We start from the raw sequence: 12,912 nt of genomic DNA, 5'->3' as shown, positions 1-12,912 counted from the left end.
ACAATCCTATTAAAAGATCATTTGCAAAGCATTTTGAAAAATTCTGATGTTATATGATTTATAAATATCACTATCTAGGCAATTTACTACAAGTCTGTTGTATGATATTATATGATTTTAAGGACCTGGTCTTTGAGGACAATAATGACTTACCATTGTGATTTTAGCATTCTTGGATTTGTGAATTTACTGAGATTGGCATAGCAATTCAGAGTTTTAAAAACTGCGAACGTTTGGCGTCTGATTGCTTAATTTAATGAGTCAATAACCTTAAAGAAAGAATTAAAGAATCAAAGTACAATACATAGCGTTCTGAATCAGCAAAGGACAATTTAAACATTTGTAAAGGTGCAAAATCTGCACAGTACAAAATTTTGGAAAGAATATGCTGTCCAGGGCAAAATCACTGCAATGTTTCCTGAAACTTTCAGGAAAGTGATTCATAATAACTACTACTGAATGTCATCACCCTGTCTGCACTAATTTTAGAAGTGAGGGCCTTTTAACATTGATATTTCAGTATCAGGCAGTTTAATTTGTTCTTTCTATTTCTTCTCTCTGTTTTCTATGGGGATTTGGTTTTGCCCATCAGATTAGTCTCAATCATGGAATTTAACAGCAAGAGAGATCCTGGAACTATGCTCCTTAAAATTTTTATGGTTCCTTTTAAAATAAAATGTATTCTCCATAGTAAAATTGGAAATCAAACATCTATCAAAGTAGTGGGTGTTTCTTATTACCTTTAAGACCTTAAATTTCTCTTATAAATTGGTTTCCTGTCCTCTTTTCCAATCTCATCTTAATTCTCCATAGTTTTAATAGCAAGGCATACTTGCTGGTTTCACTTGGTTTATTACTTTCCCTAAAAATAGTTTTAATAGTTTAAGTGGGCTTGTAAATTTGAGTCTTTCTAATGGTTTCATTTATAAGTGGTCACATTTTTTCTTTCAAGCCCAATTTAATATTTCTATTGCCCACTGGATTAGGTTTGTTTTTTAAATCATGCATCTCTTTCAGTTTGAAAATACCATTGTGTATAATCAGTAGTAGATGAGGCAGCCATAGCAGAACCTGTCTTAACCAGGAAATGCTATTTGGAATGATTATGCAAATAGTTCATTGAAAATTTGTTTGAGCAAAAAGACTTAGGTTGTAAAGTAAGCAGGGACCTTCTACTATCTGGAAGAAATCAACTCTGAACTTTGAAGTCAAACCCAGGTTTGAATTGACTTTATCACTGACTAACTGTGGCTTGAAGTAAGTTATTTGTTTTTCTGTCCCTTTAGTTTGCTCATGTAGAAAGCACCTTTCCTTCAAGAATGAAGTGAGAAATGTGTGAGAGAACATTGGTAATTCTCTATCATAGACCCTAAAGAAAGCACCTAATTAATACTAGCTACTATTACTTTGAATGTTCTACTTTTTACTTAAAAAAATCACATTCTTAAAATATTTTAATTGAATCATGTTATAAACAGATCTTAACACCCATGAGAAATATATAACAGTATAGTTTTTTAATTGTTCAGTGTATTTTTAAAAGTTCAGTATAATTTTTTAATTGTTAGACAGACAAGGATTTTTTAAGCACAACCTTTTAATGACCAAACACGTATTGCAGCTAAGCAGGGCAGGGGGGAGTATGGATTTTTTAAATAAAGTTTCTAGGACAACTTATCATCTATTATATAAAAACAAAACTGATCTACTACCTCATACCAAAAGACAAATATGAAATGGAGCACTGTAAGACTAACAACAAAGCACAAAACGGACATATCAATACATTAATCTATACTAAGTGTGGATGAATGTGCACATGAATAAGGATAAATAACTGCATAAAGAAGTAAGTTAGGGGGCTTCCCCGGTGGCTCAGCGGTTGAGCACTGGGCTGCGAAGCTGCCCGCAGCCTCTGCAGCACCGGTTCGATCTCCGGCCATCGGCGAGGGTCCCACATGGTGCGCAGACCTCTCCTGCCATGCTTGCTGCTCCCCTCAGCAGTGTACTTCCTCAGTCTGTCTGTTCTGTTCCCGCTCTGGCTCTGGGGGATTCTCTCACCCTCCTGCGCTTCTGACTGTGACCTGTGCTTGTATAAATAAATAAAGAAATGTTTAAAAAAAAAAGAAAAAAAAAAGAAGTTAGGAAGAACAGACAAGTCACCCTTACAAAAGAATTCCATGTAACACATGTAGATACTCCTCCGTTAAGGAAGTGGAGTTTATCTCTTGTTTCCAAGGACTAGAATATAGAAAGACAGGGGCTTCAGGTGGACTTACCCAAGTGATTAATGTTAATGTCCCCAGTAAAGTATTGTGAATGTCATATACCCCTTGATACTCTGGACTGAGAAAGACATATCACCTACGTGGTATTTAAAACAAACAAATAAACCCTTCATCCCACTCTAATCATGAGAAAAATATCCAAAAATTTTGGACTCTTGGACATTTTTCAGCACACCTGGCCCTTTTTCCTCAAAACTGTCAAGATCAAGAAAACAAGGAAAGGCAGAAATTATCCCAGACCAGAAGTAACCGGGGAGAAATAACAAATACATGTAATCTCTCGCCCAGTATTAAATCCTGGAACATAAAGGGAAAAAACTAGTAAAATTGAAATAAAATCTCGAGTTTGAATAATAGTGATGAACTAATATTGGTTTCTTAGCTTTGATATATGTACCATTGTGCTGTAAAATATTAAAATGTATCACTGAGGGAGGGATATATGGACACTCTCATGCTATTGTTGAAAGCTTTCTGTGAACCTAAAATTATTCCAAAATAAGAAAGCATATTAAAGAGATGATAAGACTTAGAAAATATTAACAAGCATATCTTTTTTTAAAAAAAGATTTATTTATTTATACAAGAACTGGGGTACAGGCCAGAGGTTGGGGGGCACAGTGAGAGGATTCACCAGAGACAGAGTGGGGAACAGAACAGGCAGACTGACTGAAATACACTGCTGAGGGGAGCAGCGGGTGAGACGGGAGAGGTCTGCTGTTCCATGTGAGTCACCTCCCTGGCCGGGAATCCACTCTTGCTGCAGTAGCTATGGATAACTTCATAGTGCTGCATTTTAACTCCTTGCACCCCCAGGGATGCCCCTCAAGCATATCTTTATATACTTAAAATACAGAAAGATTTATTATCTAGGAAAAAAAAGCACAAGAAAATATTCCTAAATTTGACTACATTATATTCTAGAATGTCTGCTTATCAAGACATGTTGCAAAGAAAGTAAAAATATAAATCAAAAACTGGAGAAAAACATTTAAAACAAATTCATTTTAATGACAGCATTCTCTTGTAATGCAAGTTGCAAGAGAACAACTTTAGAAAAATGAGGGAAAAAACCTTAAATAGGCACTTCAGAGAAAAGGGAAATCTCAAAGATTAACTGAGTAAGTTAAAGGTAGTTAACATTATTACTGTTCAGGAAAAATTGATAGTGAAACAGCATTTTGTCTTACTGAAAATTTTAAAGATTGAGACTATCAAGTGTTATTAAGGATATGGAACATCCAAACATTTATCCCCTGCAGGTGAGTGTAAGGTTATATTGCCATTTTGGAAATATCTAGAGTTCCAGATGTTTCTATCCTATATATGGCATGGCAATTGCAGTCCTACATTTTTACTCTAGAGAAACTTTTCTATATATAGAACAAGAAATATACTAAAATACTCCCAGTAGCACTGTTTGTAATAACAAAAACCTAGAAGCAACCAAAAATATCCATCGCAACACAATAAAACACATTGCCACCCAGTGATGGAAATAAAATGATAGGAACAAGCAACAAGAAGGATGCATTTCAAGAATATAAAAAGTTGGAAGGAAAAGAAGAAGCTGCAGAAGTCACACAGCATCATTTTGTTACATAATATTAAAACATGCAGAACTAACCTATTTATTATTTAGGATCACAGGCATGGAAGAAAACTATAAAGAAAAGTAAGAGCACAGTAAGCCAAATTCTGACAGCTATTGCCTCTATAGAGGGTTTAGGAGAATAGCACACAGGGAATTGCAAAATTAATGCAGTGTTCTCCATTTTCAGTGGGATGATGTGTTCATGGGTGTTTGTGTCCTTATAATTTTATATGATATATACCATAAATATTATTTATAGCTACTTAATAAAAATAGTGAAAAAGAGAGAAAAGTGATGAAGAGGGAGGGTGAATGTGGTTCATCACTCCTATGGTCAAACAGACTCATTAAGCCTAGCTACCCCAGCATAAGAAAGGATTCCTTGGTTTGGAACTAAGTCTATTGGTTTAGTAGATGCCACTGCCTCTTTCTATTATTATTATTATTATTATTATTACTGCATATAAAAATATTATTACCCCATATCAAAGTTCAATTTAAATTATCTCTGCCTAAAATACAGAGTTGAAACTCCATTGTCTACTCACTCTAGGTTAAATGTGTGTAACATACCTTGCCCCTGGCCTGGCCTGACCTGGCCCATACCTGCTTTGACAGTCACAGTCCTCTATCCTTCCTTCTCTCATTGTCACAACAGACTTTCTAATGTCTCTGTCTAGAGACCTGGGTGCTGCAATGCTAATAAACCATCCTGGCTGAGGATTCATCCCCAGAGCCTGGCCTGCCTTCCCTCTCATCCTAGGACTAGCTTTCTCCTTACTTTTTCCAGACCATTGGGGTGAGGGAAGAATTTCTCAGGCAAATCTACACTATCAACCAGAAACACTTCTTATCTCTTTTCCTGTTCAAGGCAGCTGTCAGGAACCCTAAGTAAGTGGTCCAAGAGAAATGCAGACCTCTCTTGTAAATGAAGGATTCCATGCCTGATTTGAGCAGGTCTTTGTTTACTTAAGATGCCAGAAGAAAATTGTTGAGCAAGTGTAGCAGTCTAGGGACTATGGGGAAGTTCAGATAGAGAATATGGTCTGAACTAAGGCAGTGAATGTACCAGAGGTTACATTCAGATAGGACACGACATTATTTACATTAGATAGGACAGAACACAGAGAGATTAGCCTGGAGCTGTGTTTATCAGTAAATAAAAGACTGTCTAGGGAGAACAATGGAGAAATGAACCATCATCTCCATGAAACAATAGTGGAAAGATTAAAAATGTTAAATCCTGAGCACAAACCACTGTCTACAATGAGCAAGCAGAAAACTGAATATTATGAAAGCTATAAATTATTGTAGCAAAATTATTAATGGAACACCAATGTCTACTTTTGCTACAAAACCAACAAAAAGAATATTGTAATCCAGTCAAACCTTCAGAAATTAATGACTTATCTTATTCATAACTACTATAATTATCAGAAGTATATATATGGTTATAAGTATATATATATGGTATTTTTTATGGTTACACATGTACAAAACCTCTCTTTGACAATTCCTAGCTGTTCACGTGTATCCTTCTTGTTCCACAGCAAAGAAAAGTAAAGACTATATTGGAAAACACAGATATAGCTCATAATATTCTTTTGATTAGATATTTTATGAAAAAAAAATTTAAGTATATAATTTTAATGTAGTATATGTATTAAGTATATTATACAAATGACAATAAAAATCAGGAGAGAAAGAATAGTGATCTACTTTAGTCAATAACTCATGCCATAGGCAGAGACTTTAAAACAAAACAAAAAAAGAATTCTGATCATCAATAGTTCAGCCACTTTCATTAAGGAGACCAAGATGGCCTTCAAACTAGAGAAGAAAAAAATCAGGTAAATTTATTTTATGACTCTTAGCTAATCATAAAGACAACTCTTCAATGTCAGCAACACATTTTATTTTCCCATGGGATAAACATATTTTTATAACATAATTTGTCATTTTATTTCCAAGGAAAAATATGCAAAAAAATACACCATAATGTTTCTTTATAAGAAACTACATGTGAAAAAAATTTTCAAATATCTATTAAGTAGAATTTAAGATATGGGTGATGTTTTTTCTCTCTTATTCGAAATGTTTATGCATTGCATCTGTTTAGAGTGGATTAGATCAATGTGTGTATCTCCCAAACAAATGTTGTTTCCTGTAGGCCAGTACTTGTGTTTGTACTCAGTCTATGCCATATTCCAATGCACATCTTTTATTATCGCTCTCATCACATCGCATGATTCTTAGTTTGTTTTCCCTCTTAAAATGTCAGCACACTGAAAGCAGAAATTGTCATTCTTATCTGGATATCTTTTAGTTCTTAGCACAGAGAATAGCACAGAGTAAATGTTCAAAAATACAGGAAGAATTGATTTATACAAGTATAATGTGTATTTGTAGGATACCGAACTTCCCTAAAAATCATTAGTTCTGAGTTGAAGTTAGGTAAGTATTACAGATAGTCTTAAAAATGATAGTTTAGAAGTCATAATTATACAAGCTCTGTAGTGAACACTTGATTCATCTGTTTAAAATATTATGTAAATTTTCTTGTAAATTCACTATGTAAATTTTGGAAACCAAAGAAGCCACAAAGCTTCTTTTCTCCATGAAATACAATAAAATTAAATGTCTTTTTTTTGTATTTTGGAGAAGGACTATGTAGTGGAAAATTACGAATTTTAACATTTCCATAAAACATAGAATATAGGAGTGTGAATCTTCTCTTCTTCTCAGGCAAACATATTCTGCTCTGGATGTTGCTAAGATACACTCAACTTAAAAGTACAGAAATATGATTTGGCTCTTTAAAAATAGGCTAGGCAACTTTCGTATTTCTGAAAAAATGAGGCTTTAGGGAATAGACACAGTCTCAGTACGATCATTTATTCTAGTCACTTTCTAGACTAATTACATAGTGTTTTGTAAAGATTTTAAATCTTAAATTTTAATATTGAGTAGAATAAAATTATTTACAAGCATTAATCAAATATCTCTGCCTTTTGGCTCTCCACCCTTATTTTATCCAAATTCATTTCAGTGAAAATTCACTTCCACTAGTAGCTACTTTCTGCGCAATCCCATGCATTCTTTTTGCTGGGGAAAAAAAAAAGGTTACACCACACCCCTAACTCGTTTGTTTTGAGGTGAAGGGATGGTGAACATGGATGGGAACCACCACACTGAATTCTTAAATTACGACAAATCGCTTGTAAACAGATCTTTTCTACCCGAGTCAGGTAGAAAACATTATGAACATCTTTAAAAGGTTCAGATTATTCTAGTTGCGAAGTCTGACCTTAGCACCTACCAGTTGTTTTCAGTTGCCAATATTTTCAAGGTGAAATATTACTTCTGTGTTATATTCCTATCACTGACCTTAAAATCTGTTTGTGGATAAGAAATAAACAGTTGATTTTCTTTACAGGAGCCTGGTCATAAATAGAAGGTATAAAAAGAATGTATATATGTATTAATATACAGTATATACATATTTCTATAATACGTATTACATGCACATATGTTATATGCAGAAAAATATACCTATAAAAGTTTGGAAGCTACCTACATCTTTATGTATTTATAGAAGTAAATATATATACATGTATATAATGTTGTAGACTCACTGAATACAGAAATAATAGATACAAATCAAAAATCTTATCATGTACTATCTCCACATCCCTAAATTTGTTTCTATTTTCAGTCCTCATATTCACATTCCCCTTATGTACTTCTACATTACTGTCTCTCTTAATTCTTTGCAAAATTTGATTTCCTTTACATTTCACTTTCATAGACCCTCTTATTTTTCCTGCTACAGAATTCCATCTTTTCTCCCTTCCTTTCTCACTACACAATTTAGCTGAACTTTTTCACTACTGTTTCAATTACTATCTAGCTATATCTATTATTATTACTAATTACTGAAACATTACCTCTCTTTCTAAGATGCTTTCATTCTCTGCAAGTATGTATGTAAATATATCTTTATACACACACAGAGGCAATATTTTTTTTTCTTCACCTTTCGTTTTTCATGTAGTATTGTATCTTGGAAAATATTCCATATAGTTCATAAATTGGTTCCTGATTTGTTTTAAGCTGTTGCAAGTTATTACACTAAATGTAGTATGTAGGATGGCATTCCATTAAATGTAGAAAAGTAAAATATATGGTAACCATGGTGCAAACACTAGGAGAGGAAAAGTGGAAATACACTATTGTAAAGTTTTTATAATATCATGAAGTGCTTTAATACATTTAGTTGAACTATGATATGTTAGGAATTAACCAAACTAGGGTAATAACTTAAGTGTCCTAATATAGACAGGTTTATCAGGAAGATCTTGTATATATACACAATGGAATACTACTCAGCTATCAAAAAGGACAAACTCTTGCCATGTATGCTAACATTGATGGAACTGGAGGGGATAAATAGTAAATGAAATGTCAGAAAGAGAAAGACAAATACTGGATGATGTCACTTACAGGGTAGAATATGGAGATACTAAACAATGGGTCTGATTATGCTAAGCTAATAACAAACCCTACAAAGCTGATTGTAGAACCAGAGAGGCAAGAACAAAGTAGGGGGGGGGCCACAATGAATTATGGGGATAGAATGTGGGTGCTTTGGTGGTGGGTCTGGGTGTAGTATCAGTACCTGAAGGGGGAGATCCCATACCTCTAAAATATTAATAATTATATAAACCAATATTAACTCAATAAATAAATGAAAAAACCACAGAGATGCTGTGATTATTCAAACAGACTTCATTGGAACTTGCCACTGGAACCTGTATATACCTAATTAGTTGGTATAAACAAGAGATGTTTGATTTGGAGAACAATATTCACCTGACTGCCGCAAAGCAAAAGCAATTCCGTCGTAGGAATAGAGGCAAACATTAACAGCAGAGACCATTGAATGTTTTTGGGCAAAAACTTTTCAAGACAAATGGAGACTTTCAGTTTAGAACAACAGATCTTGACTTTGTTTTCCTTTCTCTTTTCTTAAACCAACTAATAATTATATTTTTTGCTGTCCTTCCTACCATGCCCAGAATTTCACTTTCCCTAGTTGTCTTTCTTCATTTTTATACTGTTTCAGCACTAAATGTTTTCATTATTTCAATAAAGTTGGTATTTTCCTTTCTATGTCTTTATTTTCATTCAATATTTGCTTGGTTTAAGAAAGGAGAAGCCATACTATTTTTTTTAAAGATTTATTTATTTATGCATACAAGAGCTGGGGTACAGGCCAGAGACACAGGGGGGTGAGAGGATTCCAGAGACAGAGTGGGGAATAGAACAGGCAGACTGACTGAAATACACTGCTGAAGGGAGCAGCAGGTGAGATAGGAGAGGTCTGCTGCACCATGTGGGTAGCTCCCTGGCCATCTGGGGATCAAACTTGTGCTACAGAGGCTGCAGATTGCTTCACAGCATGGCGCTCAACCCCCTACACCACCAGGGAGGCCCAACCATGCTATTTTAAACTTCAAATACCCATTTCTCCTTCATGAACATCAGTACACAAAACTATTCAATGCCTCTACTAAAAATGTTTGCATTAATTCAAAGCTATGATATTTAATGTCTTAATGTTTTAGTTTTTATAGATTCAGGGCACGATATTTGAAAATGTTTATTAACCTTAGAGACATATCACAGTCTATGTGCAAACAAAGAATAGAAAAACAGTTGATTCTTTGAGTTGTAAAACTAAAATTCATTTTATCTTTTTCTCATATCATTGATGAATTGTTCCCATCTTCTATTAAGCAAAATAACAACTGCCAAAATCAGTCCCCAAAATTCAAATATAAAGGTTCAAAGATTTAAAAGAAATAAAATATATTCTATTTCTGGGATGAGAATCTCAGTACTCACAGGCAGGGCCTCAATGGGGTTGGATCAATCCTTTCTTTTCCTGATGTTTTAAAAATCCAAATGGATGATTCTGATGATTTTCATATAGTATATATAGCAAGTGTTTTATTACAGCAAATTAGGTTTCTCAAATATCTGGTGAAAGTGGATTCTAGAAGAATTTTTTAATATATGACTTATTTTCCTCTTATATTTTCCTCTTAGGTTCCTGTGAACTTTCTCTCCAAAAATGTCAGTTTTAGAGCTTCCCCAAATGATAAGTTCTTATGTTTCTGATGACCTGATGCTGCCCTGAAAGTGCCCATCACTCAACTGTCATCACTCTTTGCGGATATTATCTCTGTGAAATGTTGTTTCTCTCACTCATGTGATATTAAGACCTTCTCTGACTGCTCCCGTGGGGTAAAATATTCTTTCTCCATCAGTATTCCTGGCATGTGGCAGCACTGGCTCAAAGACTGGTAATCCAACTTTGATCTGAATTATTTGTTAATCACAGTTTTCACCTCCTAAGGACTTGGGTAATAGTCCGAAGGAAAACAAATAGTTCACATGGCACATTGAATATCACCCCATTGTCATGTGCCCACTAAAGAAGTAGATATTTGTATTACTTGGTTTTCCTCCTATAGTGTATCTTGAGATATGTGTTTGTGAATAAATCTTCCAAAATGCAAATAATCTAAATTGTAGAATCATTTTCATTAACATGTACATGTTACATGTCAGACAACATTCATTGTTCCATTCTTGTTTTCTGCAATAGCAATGACTAGTTGTGTATCAGTGTTTTCCTGTCACTTCAACAGATGTTTTCAGCGGGACAGAGGATCTATTGATATTTATTAAGTGCTTCCCTTTTTTTTTTTTAAAGAGTTATTTATTTATGCATCCAAGAGTTAGGATACAGGCCAGAGATGTGGGGGGTGAGAGGATCCACCAGAGACAGAGTAGGGGACAGAAACAGGCAGACTAAAATACACTGCTGAGGGGAGCAGCGGGTGAGACAGGAGAGGTCTGCCTTGCCATGTGGGTTGCTCCCTCGCCGGCCGGGGATTGAACTCGTGCTGCAGAGGCTGTGGATTGCTTCAGAGTGCGGTGCTCAAACCCTTGTGCCACCAGGGAGTCCCCAAGTGCTCCCCCTTGTTGGCCTTGTGCTAACTACTGCACCAATTTCACCTTTACTCATTTATCCTCACAAAAACCCAGTGAAGGAAGTACTATTACTATCCCACGTTGCACATGCAGAATGTCCAAGAAATAAAGGAGCAAAGAAAGAGTAGATAATTTGCCCCACACAGATGTAAGTGGTGGCGCCCATATGAGACAACCAGCAGAGAGCAAGTTCAAATCTCACCCTCGTCCCTTGGTCTAAACTGCTCCTCATAATGAAACACACACAGCCAGTGATTTCTTCCCCTACCCGATTCTATTGACTGTGTAAGTTCAAGGTATACAGCATGATGGATTGATTTATATATGGGGTGAGAAGATGACAATAATAGGTTCGGCTAATATCCATCTTCTCTTGCACATGCAGTAAGAAAAGAAAGCCATCACGGGCATTTCTTTCCACAAATCTTTTCCCTTTGCAAAGCATTAGCAGCATCTCTGCCCACCTGAGTCTATGCAGGTGCCTCTCTTTTTCCCTTTCTCCTTTTCCTAATAAACCTTTCCTTTTAAAATGAAAAAAAAAGGGGGGGGGAGATGTAGGGGGCTAAAAGCCCCTTGGGATAAGAACTTAGGTTTTACTCTCAATACCTTTCCTATGTGTCATATTTATTTGATTTCTCTTTTTTCTGCTTATATATTTTCCCCCAACATTTGATTTCTTAACCAAACCTATATTGATGAATACTTAGGTTGATCCTACCATTTTCTGCTTATGGGGAACATTATAATGATATGTTTGTACATCATTTTACATGAGAGTTTATAAACAGATATCTAAGAGTAAGTACATTTTATATTTTGATATTTATTGCTAATATGTTCTTCTTAAGGGGTAGCAAGAATATATATTCCTGAGAGCCACATATTAGAGTAAAGCAGTGTATTTTTACAAGTTTCAAGTTATTTTTGGAGTATATTCACATGTTCTTGCTTTTCTTCTCCCTCAGGTTCCCTCCTACACTAAATGGATACAATTATCTAAGAACTTGGACCACAAATCATTTTGTACAAAAATTCAAAATCTAGCCAAGCTTATGTTTTGGTACTTCTGAAGCATAGGGGAGGGTGAATGTAGTGGCAAGGCTGCAGGTTGGCAAGGCAGGTGGGCCAGGAGGCTGGGGAAGGACCCAGGCCCCCAGCCCCCTGCAAATCTTTATGCTTTCTCTGGGCCCTCCCTGACATTCTCTGGTGGTTTTGCTGCTTCTGTAGTCATGCCATGCATCCTCTGCAGTCATAGACAGCTCTAAGTGACTTTATAGCCCTGGCCTCCAGGCTCACGTGTGCACACTTACAGATGTGTGCCCACCCATGCTCAAGCTGTCTACCATCAGGCATGTGTGCCCCATGCCAATGCTCCCAAGTGCCCTTCGTGTTAACACGATTGAGGCTGCAGGTGATAGCTACAGAGGCTAGTGGCATTGGTAAAAAATTCACTTACTCTACAATGAAGTTATCTGGATAATTAGATTTCCTTCCCCATTTCAACTGGTATGTTTAGATTTATAGATGTTAAATGGCAGACTGTGTTATTGTTAGGTTTTCTGGAAATCAGATATTCACTACACATAAAAACCCTCAGAATTGTGAAATGTCTGGAATATATTGAAAGCAAGTTTAATCACACAATGATTTAAGAAAATAAACTTTAAAAAATAGGGGAAACTTGAAAACTGTATCTCAAAGAAAACAATTGGCGGCTAGATCTTTGTGGAACTGTTTTTAAAATGAAATTTTATTGATTTACAAAACTGCATCAAACTTGGGGGTGCTTATACACCCTTTATGTGTGTATAAGCCTTCCTCACTCATCACCAAAGTTCTCGTGGTATGGCCACAAGCAGGCTGGCACCTCACCCTTTCTTTACCCCTTTGGGGCCCCCTCCTTGGTAACCACTGTATTTATTTGTCATAGAGTCTAAGAGTTACTTTTTTGTGACTTGTTAGGTCATT

General features: G+C 35.5%; 1 long non-coding RNA gene across 1 annotated transcript in view; it reads left to right on the top strand.

The window, feature by feature from the left end:
- The window catches only part of LOC129146819 (uncharacterized), a 44,746-nt gene extending 34,443 nt beyond the window's left edge, over positions 1-10,303 (top strand). The window contains exon 3 of the long non-coding RNA XR_008554082.1: positions 9,994-10,303. This is a non-coding gene — a long non-coding RNA (uncharacterized LOC129146819). The remainder of the gene's footprint in view (positions 1-9,993) is intronic.
- Positions 10,304-12,912: the final 2,609 nt, after the last annotated feature.

This window comes from Talpa occidentalis, unplaced genomic scaffold (assembly GCF_014898055.3).
Source record: "Talpa occidentalis isolate TD23 unplaced genomic scaffold, MPIMG_talOcc4v2.1 talOcc4.4, whole genome shotgun sequence".
NCBI lineage: Eukaryota > Metazoa > Chordata > Mammalia > Eulipotyphla > Talpidae > Talpa > Talpa occidentalis.
This window is presented reverse-complemented; position numbering and strand designations above follow the sequence as displayed.